This window comes from Lichenostomus cassidix, chromosome 13 (genome assembly GCF_008360975.1).
Source record: "Lichenostomus cassidix isolate B80296 chromosome 13, HeHo_3.0, whole genome shotgun sequence".
In the NCBI taxonomy this organism is placed as follows: domain Eukaryota; kingdom Metazoa; phylum Chordata; class Aves; order Passeriformes; family Meliphagidae; genus Lichenostomus; species Lichenostomus cassidix.
This window is the reverse complement of record NC_139494.1, coordinates 12,924,704-12,940,482: the sequence shown is the minus strand read 5'-3', so window position 1 is coordinate 12,940,482 and position 15,779 is coordinate 12,924,704. Positions and strand designations below refer to the sequence as shown.

The 15,779-nt window shown below is 43.1% G+C and overlaps 1 long non-coding RNA gene across 1 annotated transcript; it reads left to right on the top strand.

Moving 5' to 3' along the window:
• Positions 1-9,713: 9,713 nt before the first annotated feature.
• LOC146431294 (uncharacterized) lies at positions 9,714-14,658 on the top strand. The gene is made up of 3 exons (XR_014854831.1): positions 9,714-11,324; positions 12,660-12,817; positions 13,243-14,658. It is a non-coding gene; the product is annotated as an uncharacterized LOC146431294 (long non-coding RNA).
• Positions 14,659-15,779: the final 1,121 nt, after the last annotated feature.

Below are 15,779 nucleotides of genomic sequence, written 5' to 3'. Positions count from 1 at the left end.
AGCAGAGGCACAGAGCATCTGATCGAGCCATAAATCCACAGCAGAATTACAGCAGCTATTTTTTTTTTTTTTTTTTGGTAGATACCCTCTGTTCATCCCAGTGCTACAGGTACGCTTCTGGCAGCTGGAAATGAGCAAGAAATCACCTCCACGTCATCTATCTTCACTTGCTTAGGTGCACAAGGACATCTGGGCAAGTTAAGATGAATTACCTGAGGGTTTGAAGTGAAAGCATATCAGTTAAACTGCATTAAACTCCTGTGAAGATGCTCTTACTTTCTGCCTTCTGTAATCAGTTTTAATGATATATTAAAAAGTATTGCTACTAATTACTCTGAAAATTATGTGACCTGGAAATCAAAGCCACTTCATGTTCTTGGATATGAAGATATTAATCTGAATTTAGTTAATTTATTCCTTTTAAAGCTTCCATTTATTCCCATTTCAATGTTGCTGCTTCAAAGCTGTATCTGTGAAGTGTGATGCATCCATACAATTTCACAGTGCTCCTGCATTTTTGTTATTGGAATACGTTTGAGGAGAAGAGAGAATAATAAAGAAGTGAAAGATGTGTTTAGCAACACAGTAAAATAAGTTACTTGTTGAAAGAAAATTTGGCACACCTGAGTGTGACAGACAAAATGTCCACAGAAATTATTGGACCAGATATATTTATCTGGAACCACTGTGGTTTTTCTTGCATGAAGTGGGTTTATTCCATGGCTTATCTACCATGTGGGGAGAGTTGATAATGCTCGTGCTAGGCTTGGTTGAAGCCTGTTGTTCTGCAAATTTCTGCCTTCTCTCCCACTGATGAGTCACAGTGGTGACAGCAGAAGCCTGGTCACTCCATTGCAGGGCTGGAACATGATTCTTGTGAATGAACTGTGACCCTTCTGGGTATACCACATGTGGGAACACTTCAGGTCTGCCAGACTATGCACTGGAGACAAGAGAAAAACCAACCCCAGGCTGTAAAGGATCTTCCAGAGTGGAGATCAATAATGTGTGGAGAATGACATCAAAATGAGAATGGCCGTCAGAGACTCCTGTTATCTTTCTGTTTGTCCTCAGTAGTTTAAGAAGGTGCCAAATCTATATCTTCCATAATGTTTTTAAAATTAAACTGGGAAAATAATGGAAAACTTCAGAAACTATTTGCTTGGATATTTAAATGAGCTCAGTCCAGCTATATCCACCCTCTCATCTGTTAGCTCTCTGCAAACACTCTAACAATGAGTTTTACTGGCAGGATTGTTTGTAGAGAGCTAATTTCAGAGTGGCACGCATATTTGCAAATACCCACTTGTAAGTTTGCTTATGCATGTATCTGTCATGGAAATATTTGCATATTCATCCCAATAAAGAGATAGGAAAATACTGTGCAAATTGCCTGTCCAGCCAAAACTAATGAACCCCAGGCTCGTTGTTAGTAAAGGATTTTAACATCATATAGAAATCTGTGGTGAATAAGAATGAGGATGATTAATTTTAAGCATATTAAATGTGCTGTTGAATGGAGTTTGCAGGGAAGAGTCACTCAGTAGTGGGAGGCTGTCTGTCCCCTTCAGTTAAGTGCCTGGAGCACTGGGGACATTTGGATCTGTTATCAGTTATTCTGCAAACAGCAAGGCTGAACACTGGACACGATGTTGACTGTGGATTATTCCCCTAATGCTTCTCAAGAATGAATAATTTTAACAGACATAAGAAGGGGAAGGGAGGGGGAGCAGTGACTAATAAGTTGAATGAAATGGATCGTCAATATTTATTTGCATGAGAGATTGGATATGGAAATCTGCCAGCATCTGATAGTGCTTGTGCTGTGGGACTGCAAAGGACTATCCATAAACCTCCTCATTTAGTGAGCATGAAGCATCCATCATTCTGATTAATTGTGATGGGAAAGAGGGGCGTGAAAGTCAATGGCTGAACTCCCTTTCCACTCAGGATTCTCTCAGTGTCAAGTTTGGGCTGTGGGACCAAAATGGATAAAATTGTTTAGTTGTTTTCACCTTGCTTAAATTTTTGAAATAATCAAGGAACTCGAAAGCACAAGAGAAATACAAGGAAGAGGGACATTACTTGTTATACTGCAGGACAAAGACATGAGAGAATTGAATAACATTCTAATAGACTGAAAAGGATTACATAAATACATGAACATTTAACATGTAAGTATTTGTTACATGCAACACTCTACGTGCCAGAACTAGAAACTTTGTGGTCTAATTTCCAGAAGGAGGGAGAAGTGCAAAGTGAAGGCTCTTTCTTTCCCTTTTTCTTAATTTCTTTCAGTCAGCTTGTCCTATTAGTCTTCTGGGGAGTCAATGGCCCAGCTGGAGAAACCTCCTCTCTGGTCCCTGTTTGTAAATACAGGATTTAAATACTGCCATTACACTAAAAGAATAGCAGTATTGAATTGAGTGACTTCCTTAGCCAACAAAACAATAATTAAACTAATCTTTTCACCCAGAGAGTCAATGTTAAAGACACTCTAATACTTCTTCTTTTTTTTTGGGCAGAACATTTTTCTGTTAGAAAAGTCTGTTTTGATGAGATTGTACATTTGCATGCACTTGTGTTGATTTTTATTAGATTTTCCAAGGGAAAAATAAGGAACTTTAGCACTTTGACAATGTCAAAATATTTAATTTGGTTTCATATGAATATTTTGATCTTTGGGGATTTGAGATGACATTTCATTTTGCAAATACTTTGCATATTATCAATCAAGAGACAATTATAACACCAAAATTAAATAAAAATCAAAGAGAAAATTTAATTTTTTTTTTGCAAGAGAACATTGTGATATCCCCACAGCAATATTTTTTCCCGATTTCAGGGAAACTTCTGAAATCTTCATTTCCCTAAAACTGTCAACGGTCTGCTGAGATGATGCAATTCTCATCAGAGACACAACTTATTTCATGCACGTGATGCAGCCCAGGTGCAAGACAAGGCAGGTTCACACACATGTCAGTACAAAGTACCCATGACAAAGAGCAGCAGCACCAGATTCTGCCCCAGAATTTGGGCTTTGAAAGGCTGGAGGTGTTTTAGTGATTCCTGGAAGGATACCAGCATTTGATTCCCGACCTGCTGAGATGTAACTATATCCTTATTCAGAGCAAGAGACTCTGGAGTCACTGGGGTTTTGTGAGACTTCTCTTCCCATCCTTTGCCCTGCTGCCTTTGAGACTTTCTCCCTGATTTATTACCAGAGCAGCAGCCCCTGGCTCTCTGCAGACAGCGCTGCTTTCACAGCAATCAGTTCTGCAACGTGCTGTGTCTGAAGCTAAACTTCCTTGGATCAGATACATCTTCTTTATTGTACTAATTTCAGCTTGAAGGGGAGTTGATCCTAAAAAGAGACCACTTGGAGTATGCAATGGGTTTGTTAAATCCATGGTCTGGTTCTACTCTGCAAGGTGAGAGTCATTGCTCTGAACTGTATTACTGCACTAGGCAAGCGTCTAGCATAAGCATCTAATACTAGACAGCTGAAGTATTTGTTCCTGCATCTACTCTGAAATAAATCTTCATGTTGTGGCAGAAGAGAGAATGCCAGACAGTTAAAATCATTATTTTATCATTTGGCAAAAGCACAAGGTTGAAAGGGAATGAATCCAAAATGATCTTATTTTTAAATCCAAATTAATTTTGCAAGTGGTTTGGGGTCTTCATTTATTCAGTGTTGATTCAGTACATAAATAGTGTGCATGTGTGTATATATCAGTTGGGAATTGGAAAAGAACCAGCAATAACATGTTCCTTATAATGCACCCAGAATTTTAAAACTCTTAAACATTAGTGCAATGTCCATTCCGATAGCCATGGTAACATCTAAATCTGAATGCTGATCCTCAGCAGTGGATCTGGGGGTATTCTATTGCAGAAAGCAGGGATGAATTCAGGATGAACACAATGGACCCTTTCCTGTTCTCTCTGCCTGCCTTATTTATCCTTAAATCCCTTGATTTTTGTCTCCTAAGCCAAAATTTCAGACTAACCAATGACCATTGCAAAAAGCCTCCAGAGTTCCCTCTGTGTGTGATCACACGTGTGTGTGCATGGGGAGAGATGACAGAACTACAGAATTCACCAGACTCAGCAATCCTCAGTATTAACTATGTCTAATTGGAAACATTTCATTCATCTTTGATCTTAATAGCTTTTTGAAGGTAGAAGCCCAAATGCCTACTGTCAGAGCATGGGCTTTAGGTCCAGGATTGAGTAGGATAAATCTGTGTCTCAGAAGCCTTTGATTTTTAATGTTTCTGACTTAATAGAAGCACCCTCATCCACCCACTTCTTTGTTCTGCTCCAGCCCCAGTGTTCCTCTTGAATCCCAGCAACTTAAGAAGAATGAAAGCTGTAAAGAAGAGGGGATGGAGAATGTGTATTTTTAATTAAAAGTGTCCATAAGCATTAAAATCTTCATTAAAAAAAAAAAAAGTCCCAGAGCTATAATTCTGAGATCAGTGTAGTAAGGGAAATGCAAAATCTCAAATATTAAAATATTCTCTTCCCATTTCCCTCATTCTAATAATAGTCAAGTGTTCTAAAAGTCTACAGGGATGTCCATCTGTAAAAAGAATTATGCAGCCTCCTGGTGGAAACTTATTATTTAGAAAATCTGGATTCAACTGCTCATCTGTTTTCTTAGATATTTGTAGTAGTGCAGCAGCCCGAGGCTGCTGATCCCGAGTCCCAAAATATCGAGTTGCACCCCGTACAAGCGGGTGCCTCTCCCGACAACATCTCCTGGGACTCGGAGGAGGCCAGGCTGTAGGCTGCACTCTCCCTCCCTCCAAAAGTTTGTATTAAGTTTATTGGTTATAAGTTTGCTGTCCCCTCCCCAACTCCTCCCCTGTTGCCGCCTACCCCCAGAAAGTTCTGTTGCTGCCCCGCTCCCATTGGTTCTGTGTACTCCCCTCCCAGTTCTACCTGATTTGCTCCCTATGATGTTATCCCTTCCCCGGTTGGCCCCGCCCCTGATCTCCGCCCCGAGAAACCCCGTAGCCCCCCTTAAAAGGTTGTGTCCTGCCTGCGCTCGGGGCTGCTCGGCTCAGCAACCTGGTTGCTAAGGGGACCCTTCTCGTGCTCTGCACCGGGACTCCCTGCCGGGCCGCCTCGAGGGCTAGAGCGACGCACCTCCCCCGCCTGCTCTCCTCAATAAACTTGGTGCCTTGCTCGCCTTCACCTGCCTGGGACTGTGTTACTCTGAGGGCATCCGGCCCAATTCGTCGTGCTCGCGCGGCTGGCACTGGCCTTAGCGCCGGGGTCTCCTCGATACATTGGGCGACCCTGAGGCTTTCCCCACTGCCGCCTGGCCGCGGCTCGAAGAGTCCGGACCGCTTGCCCGGAGAGCCTGCGGGGTCCTTCCTGACCGTGCAGGAGCTCCGAAAAGCCCGTAGCGGCCAAGGCGCACGAAGCGGGACTTTTTAAACTATATTAGATATTATTACAAGTAACTCAGTTGGATTCATCACTGTGTTGGAACTGATGGGATGTGCCTGATTGCAGCATCTTCCATGTGGGATTGGAAGTTTAGGTTCAGCTTACCCACCCATAGTTTCTTTTTTCTTGCTGCAAGATACATCAGGAAAGATTTGAAAAGCAAACACAAAACAGCAACAACAACCATAAAATCCCTCTGAAATCAGACACTTTGATCTAAGTGCCTAGACTGTTAAGAAGATAATCTCCCAGAACAAAGGGAACAAAAGAAATTTTTATGAAATGAAATGCTTGTTTTCCAAAAATGACAAAGGGAAGGAAGGTTGATCTCCCAGCTTCTAGCAAGGACATCTTTACTCCTGGGTAAATGCTAATTGTCATAAAGGCTTCTGTAAATTTTTACACCACAATATGTCTGCTCAGAAAGCTTGGTTCAGTAAGTGACTCTTGATAAACTTGTGTTCTATACAGGGATCTCATGATTAAGGCAGGTTTCTAATATTTCATTGTTGCAATGCCATAGACATCTGCAGACTCTTGCTCCCTCAGAGCAAAAAAATCCACCAATTTCTAAGCAGGTCCTATTCTGTATTTGGAAATGATCCACTGCAACGGGGTTTAATTTCTCCTCAGACATCTACATGGCACCCTTGTGTGACATTTCATGGGGCACAGTAAAAGTCAGCTGTTAGTTTGTCGCCTTGTCCTGTCAATAGTTGTTACCATTTTTGATGGGCTACGTAAGAATTATCATTCCACATTATTATGCTGGAATTAAAAAGGGAAAATCTGGTTTTGTGAATTTTTGGGGAGAAGGTAGTATCAGAATATGTGGCTGGTGGTAAAGAAATGTCTTCTGAGAAATTGAAAAAATAAAATCTTTCTTCAGGGTAAGGAGGCTGATTATTTTGCAGAACTTAATATTATTTTACTGAGTTTAATACTATTTTCCCAAGCAGTGAAATGACAAATGAGGAATGCGTTGCTCCAATCTCTGCCCTCTCATTTCAAACTCCTTTCTTAGTACTTCTGACAGGATTAAAGACTGGTGCTCTGAAAGAATCTTAGTTGTTAACACCCCCTAATATTTGGTCTTTACTACCTAAAATGGACATCCGGGAGCCTGGAGCACAGGAATAGGAATGCATTTCACAAAACACACATAGGTGCCTCAAACCAGGCTAAAAAGGGAAGTTGCTGGTAGCAACAGGAAATATAATAGAACCCAGTTTAATATATCACCTTTCAAATTCTGGATATCCCAAAGTGCTTTACAAAGTAATAAGTTAAGAAAAAGTAGCAGTGGCATAGCAAATCCATAAATAAATACTGTGGCTATTATTCAGTTTAGCAATAACTCATGCTTTTTAGACATTAAGAGCTAGATTTAGCCTAGTTTTCCACCAGCCAACGTCCAGGCCTGGGGTCTCTCAGGGAGAATTTCAAGCCTCAAAAGACAGATGCACTAAATAAAAAAAGTGCATTTTCCAGAAAGAATATGATCCAAAGAGTTGGTGAAAGAATGAGTAGTCTCATATTGGAGCCAACTCCTGGTTTTGAGAAACAAATGAGATCTCTGAGGATAATTGGAACTGAAAGATTACATGTGCCTGTGAACAGATGGCACCTTGTGGAAACAGTTACCTCACTGGTCCTTAATGGACCCCTGAATTCAAGAGGTAATGGAGACACTATGTTAGCTTTCATCTCCGTGAATAATACTTCTAAATTTAGTCTTGACTGTGTGAAGGCTTGTGGAGTTAATAAATTGCCTGTCAAATCTCTTGGGAGGATGTAAGGCAGATAGGAGGGAGTGAGGACTAAACTGGGAATGGCCATGCTGGGCCCTGATGGAGCCCACGCCTCTGTGTCAGAGCACTTAAACATGGGGCTCACTTTCTCCCTGGAACACTGACAAACAAACGCTGCTGTGCCAGTTCTGGGTGGAACAATACACCTCTGATGTTGTCTTCATTAGGTTCAAGCCATTAACGGCCTACCTGTGTGGTCATACACAAATCCTTTGGCCTGTCTGGGTGTATCCATCCATCAGGATAAGGCCGTGCAGAGACAAGGCCTCACCACAAGCTGTAGCAATCCTGCCTTTCTCCCTTGAGCTGTGCTTAATGATAAATCAAGTTTGTGTCATCGTCGTGACAATTAGCTTCCTGCAGAGTGTAAATTCTCTGCTCTGGAGAGGGCTGACTGCAGGCCATACTCAGAGAACAATTTGCAGGTTGTCCAGTCTCCTCCTTCTCCAGGAGGTCAGGAATTTGTACTCTTCAGGCTGAGGGAATCATCCCCTCTGCTTCTCCAAGGCTGATCCATAAACTTGGTGCTGTATGGTCTTAGCACAGCAATGCCAAATGTGAAAATGCAAAACTCGGTGAGATTTTCTCCATGAGCAGAAGGAAGCTGCACACAAGGCCCTCTTAGGACTGAGGTTTCTGCATTCCTCTAGGGACTAAAATCTAAATAAAGGATAACGGAACTGCAGAGTTTTTGTGCAGCAAGGAGCTGTGTGTGAGGACAAGGCTGGTCCCAGAGGTCTGTGGGTTCATCCATGTGTCTCACAGAGCTCCAGGTCTGTGATGGATCCCACCGGGAGCAGAAGCCAGGGTGATCCTGTGGGATCCCTGCAGGGATAGAGGAGGATTTGGCAAGATGAGGGTGCTGACAGAGCTCCTGGAATATTTCACCAGCAAAAGCAGCGGTGGTGGTGCTGAATTGGAGAGCTGGAAGTGAAGGCAGCCATCCTGGAGAAATGGGAATAGGAGGAGGATGAGAAAAGCAGAAGGAATGAGGAAGTGAAGGTGGCTGTCACTGTTTTTTTGTCACATCTAAGAATTAAAAATAAAGCATACCTCAGATTAAAAATAAAACATAGCTCAATCATTCGAACCTCTGCACACCAGCCCTTCAGCTCAACCCTGCCACAGCACTGCAGTGTGCCTTTAAGTGACTCATTTAGAAAGTCTGGGGATTTAAGAACTGTTTAGAAATCCTGGGGTTTCCTGAGGCAGCAGAAGTCTCCCAGGGCCCCATCATTCATCTCCTCCCCCTAACTGGCTCCTGTCAGCTTAACTTTCTCTGTTTTCCAAATCCCCTCCACAATCCCAAGATCACTGGCAAGGTAGGAACATCACAGAAGGTGAGCTTGTTCCCTTAATTTATGAAAAACAAAACTGTCACTTCTCTGCCCCATGATAAGGGAGATAAGACACAAGAGGTTAGAAATGAATTGAGGGCATCCCCTGCCTTTTCCAGTCTGGTGCACTGAAGAGCTGGAATCCATTACCCAGCACACCTACAATATCTCACATTCCCACACAGATTAATTTTAGGTTGGTCGGCTCATTGCCTTTACACCTTGTGTGCAAGTGTAAAACTTGATCTACAGTGTTTAAATTTAAACAGTCTGTATTGCCAGTTTTTGCAACGGTGCTGATAGGCGTGGAGGATTGTCAACAAATAGGCACATTACTTTTATTTCCAATCCAAACACAGCATCCTGCCTGATTCCCTCCTCTTAACCCTTCAATATGGTAGGGGTTGTTTCTGTTTTGTTTTTTTTTTTCCAAATGGCAGGCTGCCAGTATCATTTGGAGATTTGATTTCTATTTCAGACTGCAAAAGGGAATTCCTGAGACGCTGGAGAGGAGGATGAATTAAAAACCCACAGGTGTAGGATGGGGTATATTGAGTTGACTGGAGGTTGATTCTATGTGATGAAAAAGCCTGAAGGTTTTCTTTAGTTCCAGAATAAATACCAAAGACCTTTTGAATGTGAAAGCCAAACTGAATGGAGCTGGTGTGGTCATGTTTTAACCAGAAGCCATAGGCTGGTGCCCCATCTGGAAAAAGGATGTGCCAGCCCAGACAGCTCTAAATCAGTTACTACAGCTCCTGTAATTGCAGACCTGAGCCTGAACCACAGTGCTCTTTGAATATAAACTGCTTTGGGTCCAAGCTCTTCCCTTTGGGGCAGGGGTTCCCTGCAAGTCAAGGGCTGCCCCAGGGAAGCAGGGCCAGCTGGCCACACCTGCAGAGGGGCACTGGAGTGTGCCAGGCTGACAAGCAGACTGTGGCTGTGGCTGTGTCCTGGAGGCTGGACATCTCTATGAATACTTTATTTTTCACTAGATTGCACATGAGGACTGCATTATCTGGAGGCTTTTACCCAGGTTTTTTTTTTTTTTCATCCTGTCTGAGTGAAAATCAGCTTAAAGCCTCAAAGAAGTGTGTATTCCAGCTGGGGAAAGCAGGTCCTTGTTGCTTGTGCACTGCACTTCCTCTCCCAGGCTTCAGCACAGGACATTGAAAAGCAAAGCAGAGCATCCAAGCCTCAATCCCTTAATGGCAGGGCAGGATATCAGTGAAAAAAAAGGAACTCTAATTTCTTATTCTTACCCAGCTGCAAGGCAGATTTTGACTTTTGTCCTGGGAGTATTTCATGACAGAATCATCTGTGAGCTGCCTGAAATGCACATCTCGGCCACTCTTGTGGGACCTGGAAGTCACCCTGTGGGAAAGTCTCCTGGCTCTAGGTGTTGCAAGATAAGGGGCATGCAGGTCTGTAGACACTGCTGTCACAGCAGTTTACTGCAGCAATAGCTAAATTAGTTTTCAACTAACTGGTCTGGGATTTAGTAGGAAAGAGCAATTAAGGCAGGAAGTAGTTTAGCAGAGCACATGATCCCTCTCTACTGCTGCGACCTGATGTTACCCCTACCCACGTTATTAAAAACACAGCAACCCCTGGCAGTCCCCCAGGCCTTCACAGACACCTGCAGTACATCTGTTCTTTAAATTTAGGGATGTCTATGATAAAAAGAACTCTGGTTCCCAACAGAAGCAGCACGGACATTGCTTTGCTCGCTGTGCGCAGAGGAGGCCAGCGGACTTTATTTCCTGAGCAAGTTTTCCATCATCTTTCCTTCCCCGCCCCTGCTGCTGTGCCTGCTAATGTCTGTGATCATTAGCCATGAAAATGGCACCCATTTGTCTCCTTCTCCACAGTGCCCAAAGTACATTTGGACTCCAGCCAACAGGAGCAGCAATTCCATGGACACGCAGCACTGCCTTAAGAGTGTATTCACGAGTGCATGTTAATGCAATTACAAGCCCAAATGAAGCTTGTTTCCCCCTCACAAAGAGTTTCAACCCTGCCATCCTAAATCAGCAATCCAGTAATTTTTGATAAAACAAAGGGGTTTTTTTAATTGGAAGATGCGGTTTTATTTCTTTTACTATTCTGTTTCTTCAGTTGCATGTGTGATGCTAAATGTCTTCAAACAGCCATTTAGCCACCCACAGAGAGAAAGTAGGTTTACAAATTTCCTTGTTGCATAGTTTTGCTATGTGTGCTCCCCAGAGTATTGCCATTTTCTTTGTTTCCCTGCTTGGAAAAATGGATGGATCCAATTTGCAACCCCAACAAAACTGAATAGAAGTTTATTCTCCCTCTGCCCCCTGTTTTTGCAGTCTGGTTTAATGGAGATAAAAAAAAAAATCAATGAGAGTCAGAAGATGCAGTGTACAGAGGAAAAATGCCAGAGGACTCCTTTTATTGCAAGAGTAAACCTGGAAAGGGGGATACATTTCTTGTGAGTAAAGAAAAATAAATGAGAATGACAAGACCAATGAAATGTCTACGCAACATGACCCTAAGGAAAGACTGAATAAGCTGAGATTTTTTACCTGAAGAAGAGATTTAGAGGCACATCACAACAGCAGTTGTCCTTCAAGAGGCAGGGAGCAGTCTTCTCCCAACATCCACACTAGACACAACTGGAATTGATGGGCTAACACTGGAGCAAGGCAGATTTAAGACAGAGATTAGGAGAACAGGGACTGCAGAGGTGAATATAACAATGACAGAAGCCTGGGGACCACGCTGGGGAAGGCACAGAGACCCCACCATGGCCACCCTGGACACAAGTTCACACATTTTTCAGGCATGGAAACAATCTTGTGTTGGGCTGGGCAAAACTCCTAACATTATCCTCCTGCTTTGGTAGGAAAATCTTGCTGAAATGATTTGGGTTTTGTCTCCTTGGGGGAAAGAAGCACCTGTGAGGCTGCCTGTGCTCCATAGAGACAGCTACACCCTCCTTCACAGACCTCTTCCCATGCTGCCCTTTCTGCCTGTGCCCTGACACTTTCTGTCTCTGCCATTCATCATCCAGAGTTAAAAATTCAAGGGTTGGTTTTGATTATCTTATTACCATGGTGACCAGGATGACTCTCATGCCCATCTGCGCATGGCAGGATGCTGCAAACCTTCACTTCAGTGCAAACCAGGAGAATTGTTCTCTGTTTTTCTCCTCTCAACTCAGTGCCACCTCTGTGCAGGAGCTGCTGATGCTGCACAATGCAGTTATCTATTAAACACCAGGTTTTTAGGGAGCACCAGAGGGTCAGACACCTGCATGGATGTCTTTTATTTACCAGATGGAAAGCAAGATTTCCATCTGGTAAATGTGTCCTAAAATCCCAAACGGCGCCAGACCCAAAGGAAAATATCTTTGTATTTACAGTACTGCAAAGGAGAATAGGTTGTCATGAATGGAAACATGTAACGCCAAATAGGGCTAAGGCAAAGAGTTTTGTTAAAGTACACCAGAAATAAAAAATATAACTTAAAAAAAAATATTACAGAAATATTAAAGAAAAATAATCCATATTGGAGTAAGATTTGGGAGATGGGTAGGACTTGGGAAATAGCCTCCAAGCAGAGCTCAGAGCAAAGGCTTTAAGATCAGGCTTTCTCCATTATTGCTAATGGAATCTCCCATGTCCAAATGAAAGACTAATTTAAGTCTTACTTAAATATGCCTTGAGTCATTTCTGTGCATTTAAGACTTAGTTAATCTTCCTTAACTCTTTTTGTCACTTCCTTTGAAAGGAAGATGAGTATAATTAGAGGAACTGTCAACTTTATTCTAGTCTTAAGAATTTTTGTGGTAACTTTGAAAGGTTTGGTCATTATTGCAGACTAAAATCGAGTAGATTAAATGTTGCTGTATCTTAAGGACATGTCAGTCCACCACTTGGAATGCTTTCATTGTGCTCAAGTACAACATTTGGACTGACTTCAAGGCTTTGTTATGATAAGGAATGCTAAGATTTTAATTATAGCTGCATTCAGGAAAGAACTTTTATTTAATACGTCCTATTTTTTTTTACTCTTCCAGACCAAACCATGACAAATAGACACTTCCTTCAAGTGAGATAACACTGTCTCCTTCTCCCAGTTATGAGGATGGCTGTTCTTGTGTGGACAGGGATGCACACAGGATCACCCTCCTTTTCTGGTGTCACACCGCTGAGATTTATGCTGCTTATGCTCCAGGTAAATTCATCCAACCAGCTGTCTGTGGGAGTGATTCAGGAGGGGAGAGCAGCCTGCAGGTTTGCAATAATCCATCCCCAAAGAGGGGCATGGAGCCTCACAAAGAAGTGCAGCCCAGCCCTGCATCTGCCATGACAGCCTGGATGCTATGGGAGGTGCTGAGGTCCAGGTCCTCAACTACCCTGACCCCTCACATCAGAAAACTGTCAGATTTATCTTGGGGGTTGAAATTGTGGCTTCTTCAGGACACTCTGGAAGGCTGCTGGCTCTGCTGCAGTGTCTGCAGTGTCATTGTGCCATGCAGACCCAAAAGGGCAAAGGTGTATTTTCATGGACAAGTAGGTGCCAGTCTAAGCAAGGTGGTTTAATAGATGCAGATGGAAAAAGAAAAATTCCTTTTTCTGACAGCAGCTTGTTTCACCCAGGTCCACGGGAGAATTTCAGCAGGAGAGAGAAACAAGGTGGCGTTGTGAAGAAATTCATGGAGATCGGTGCAAAAGGCAAAGATGAAAACTGCAGTTACTGACCATCTGATTGGAGTTTGCCCCCACAAACTGCCTTCAAAGCCTGGGAAGTGACCATAGCTGCATTCCCAGGTCCCTGTTGTCCTGCTCACAGAGGAAATGGGGAATAAATCCCCACCTCCTCAGGGATGCCCTTTCCTTTCTTGTGGGCTCATTTCTGCCTCCATCACCTGGTAACATTTGTCATTTCCAGCTTTAGCCAAGCAAATTTCAATCCTCTCTTGTTTACTTTTGATTGCTTTGTCTTTAATGTAGCATACAAGGATTTTATGTGCTTCTGTTTCATCAATGTAATTCTTTTGTTGCTATGGCAATCAGCTTCAATTTTCTTTCGTTCTGGCAATTGTATTTTTATAGTCTCCTGCTCTCAAAGAGATAAGCTGCCTTGTATATCACACAGACACTTAGTATTTTCTCTATATAGACACAGCCAGCCTTTGCTTTAAGCTTCTGTTGCTGTTATTTGCGAGAGTAGTTTACTCTTCCTGATGATGACATTTTTATTCTTTTCTATGGGGTCTGTTTCAAATAGGAGGTTTGCTCAAATTTACTCATCTGTTCTGCTACTGAGGAAATGCAGTGGTGTAAGAGGTGCACTCCTGCAGGCACTTGGAGGATGTGGAGAGAACACATTCAAGCCCTGGGCTTGACAACAGAGATGAGCACAGTGGTTTCAGCAGATCAAGAATCACCATAAATTGGAGCTGATTCATTTAATACGTTGAGAATAACAGCAGGAAAAAAAAAAGAAGTCTTGAGGAAAGTAATTCCTCAAATTTACCAATGTATCTGAAAGCTGAATATTAAAAAATATAATGGAAAAAATATTTATGTGGCCCATCACCTTGGGTCACAACAAGAAACACTGCCCCAGGGGTTCCAGGCTGTGCCTTGCCATGGACAGCAGAGAATGATGACAGGGGTGCTTCTGGACAAACTCTGCCATGGGATGAAGCCAGACCCAAGGCCAGACAAGTCCAGCACCACTGGATGGTCCCAGCGCCCTCCAAGCCATTAGATAACCTGCTGTCATTAACTCTGGGTGTCTGAGAAAGCATCCACCTTGAAATAATACCTGAATTTTCTGAAGTTAAATAGGTAAAGCAAAAGCTGTGCAAACATGCAAAGCAAAACAGGGAATCCATTCACCACTTCCCATGGCCAGGCAGTTGTTCAGCATTCCCAGAAAAGCTGAGCTCCATCATATGGAACTGTAACTTGGGAAGACAAAAGACATCACTGTGAATGTCCTCCCTTTTCTGCTTCTTTCTCCAGCTGAACGTGGCCTGGGATATCCCCTGTGTCAGTTGGGGTCAGGTGTCCTGGCTGTGTCCCCTCCCAGCTCCTTGTGCACCCCCAGCCTCCTGAACCATGGGGTGAGGAAGAGAAAAGGTCTTGGCTCTGTGTAAGCCCTGCTTGACAGTCATGAAAACAACCCTGCTCAATACTGCTTCCAGCACAAATCCAAAACACAGCCCCACACCAGCTACTATGATCAAAATTATCTTTCTATCTATCAAAATTATCTCCTCTATCCCCACCAAAACCAGCATGTGTCATATAAATATATGTGTACCAAGACCTACTTCCTCTCCAAGGGAGAAAGTGGGAGCATCCAAGCATTAAAAGATACAGTAAGGTCACACAGGGAAAATGTTGCAGGGATAGAAATGAAATTGAGATTTCCCTTGTCCCAACCATCCCGAGTCAAATATACAAATGGCTAATCAGCACATTTTTTTTGCAACCTGCTGATGCATTTGAAAATCTGTGCCTATTTTTTCCCCCCTCAGAAAGCTTGTGCCATTCATTGTTAAGCTCTGGAAATGCTCCATACTAAAGTTATCAAGTCTGTCATCTCTTCAGCACAGTAAAACCAGCCTCCTCACTATCCTCTCTCACAGGCAGAGGGTGGAAAAGGAGACAGAATTAACAAGGACTCATTCTGCCAACATGCCGAGCTCTGTGCTGCATTTGTTTGGCCATATGGCTCTGTGATCGTCCCTAATGAACATTAGGTAGCACTTAGAGTGGGATGGTGCACAAAGGACCAGAACCTGAGGAATCACACCCTGTTCTCCCTGCAGCTCCCCTGGGGCACACAGAGGTCCTTCCCTGCTGACAGCTGTGACTCCCACATGCACAAAACCCCAGTGGATTTCATGGCATGACAAAGTGGACACCGAAATTGATGCTGGCTGGATTGGTCCCACTCTCAGCAATTTCGAGTGACAGGGGTTTATTATTTGATAAGCTGTGGTTATAATATGCCAGGAGATGGCTGTTTATTGCAATGAAATACATTATAAATGACACGGAAGCACTTTTTTCCCCCAACAAAAAAACTTGCAGCCCAGATGCAGGGAATAAATCCTGCCATCCCTGGGGAGGAGATTTGCCTCAAAAAATCAGGCTCCCCAGGATTGCTAGTCAGAAGC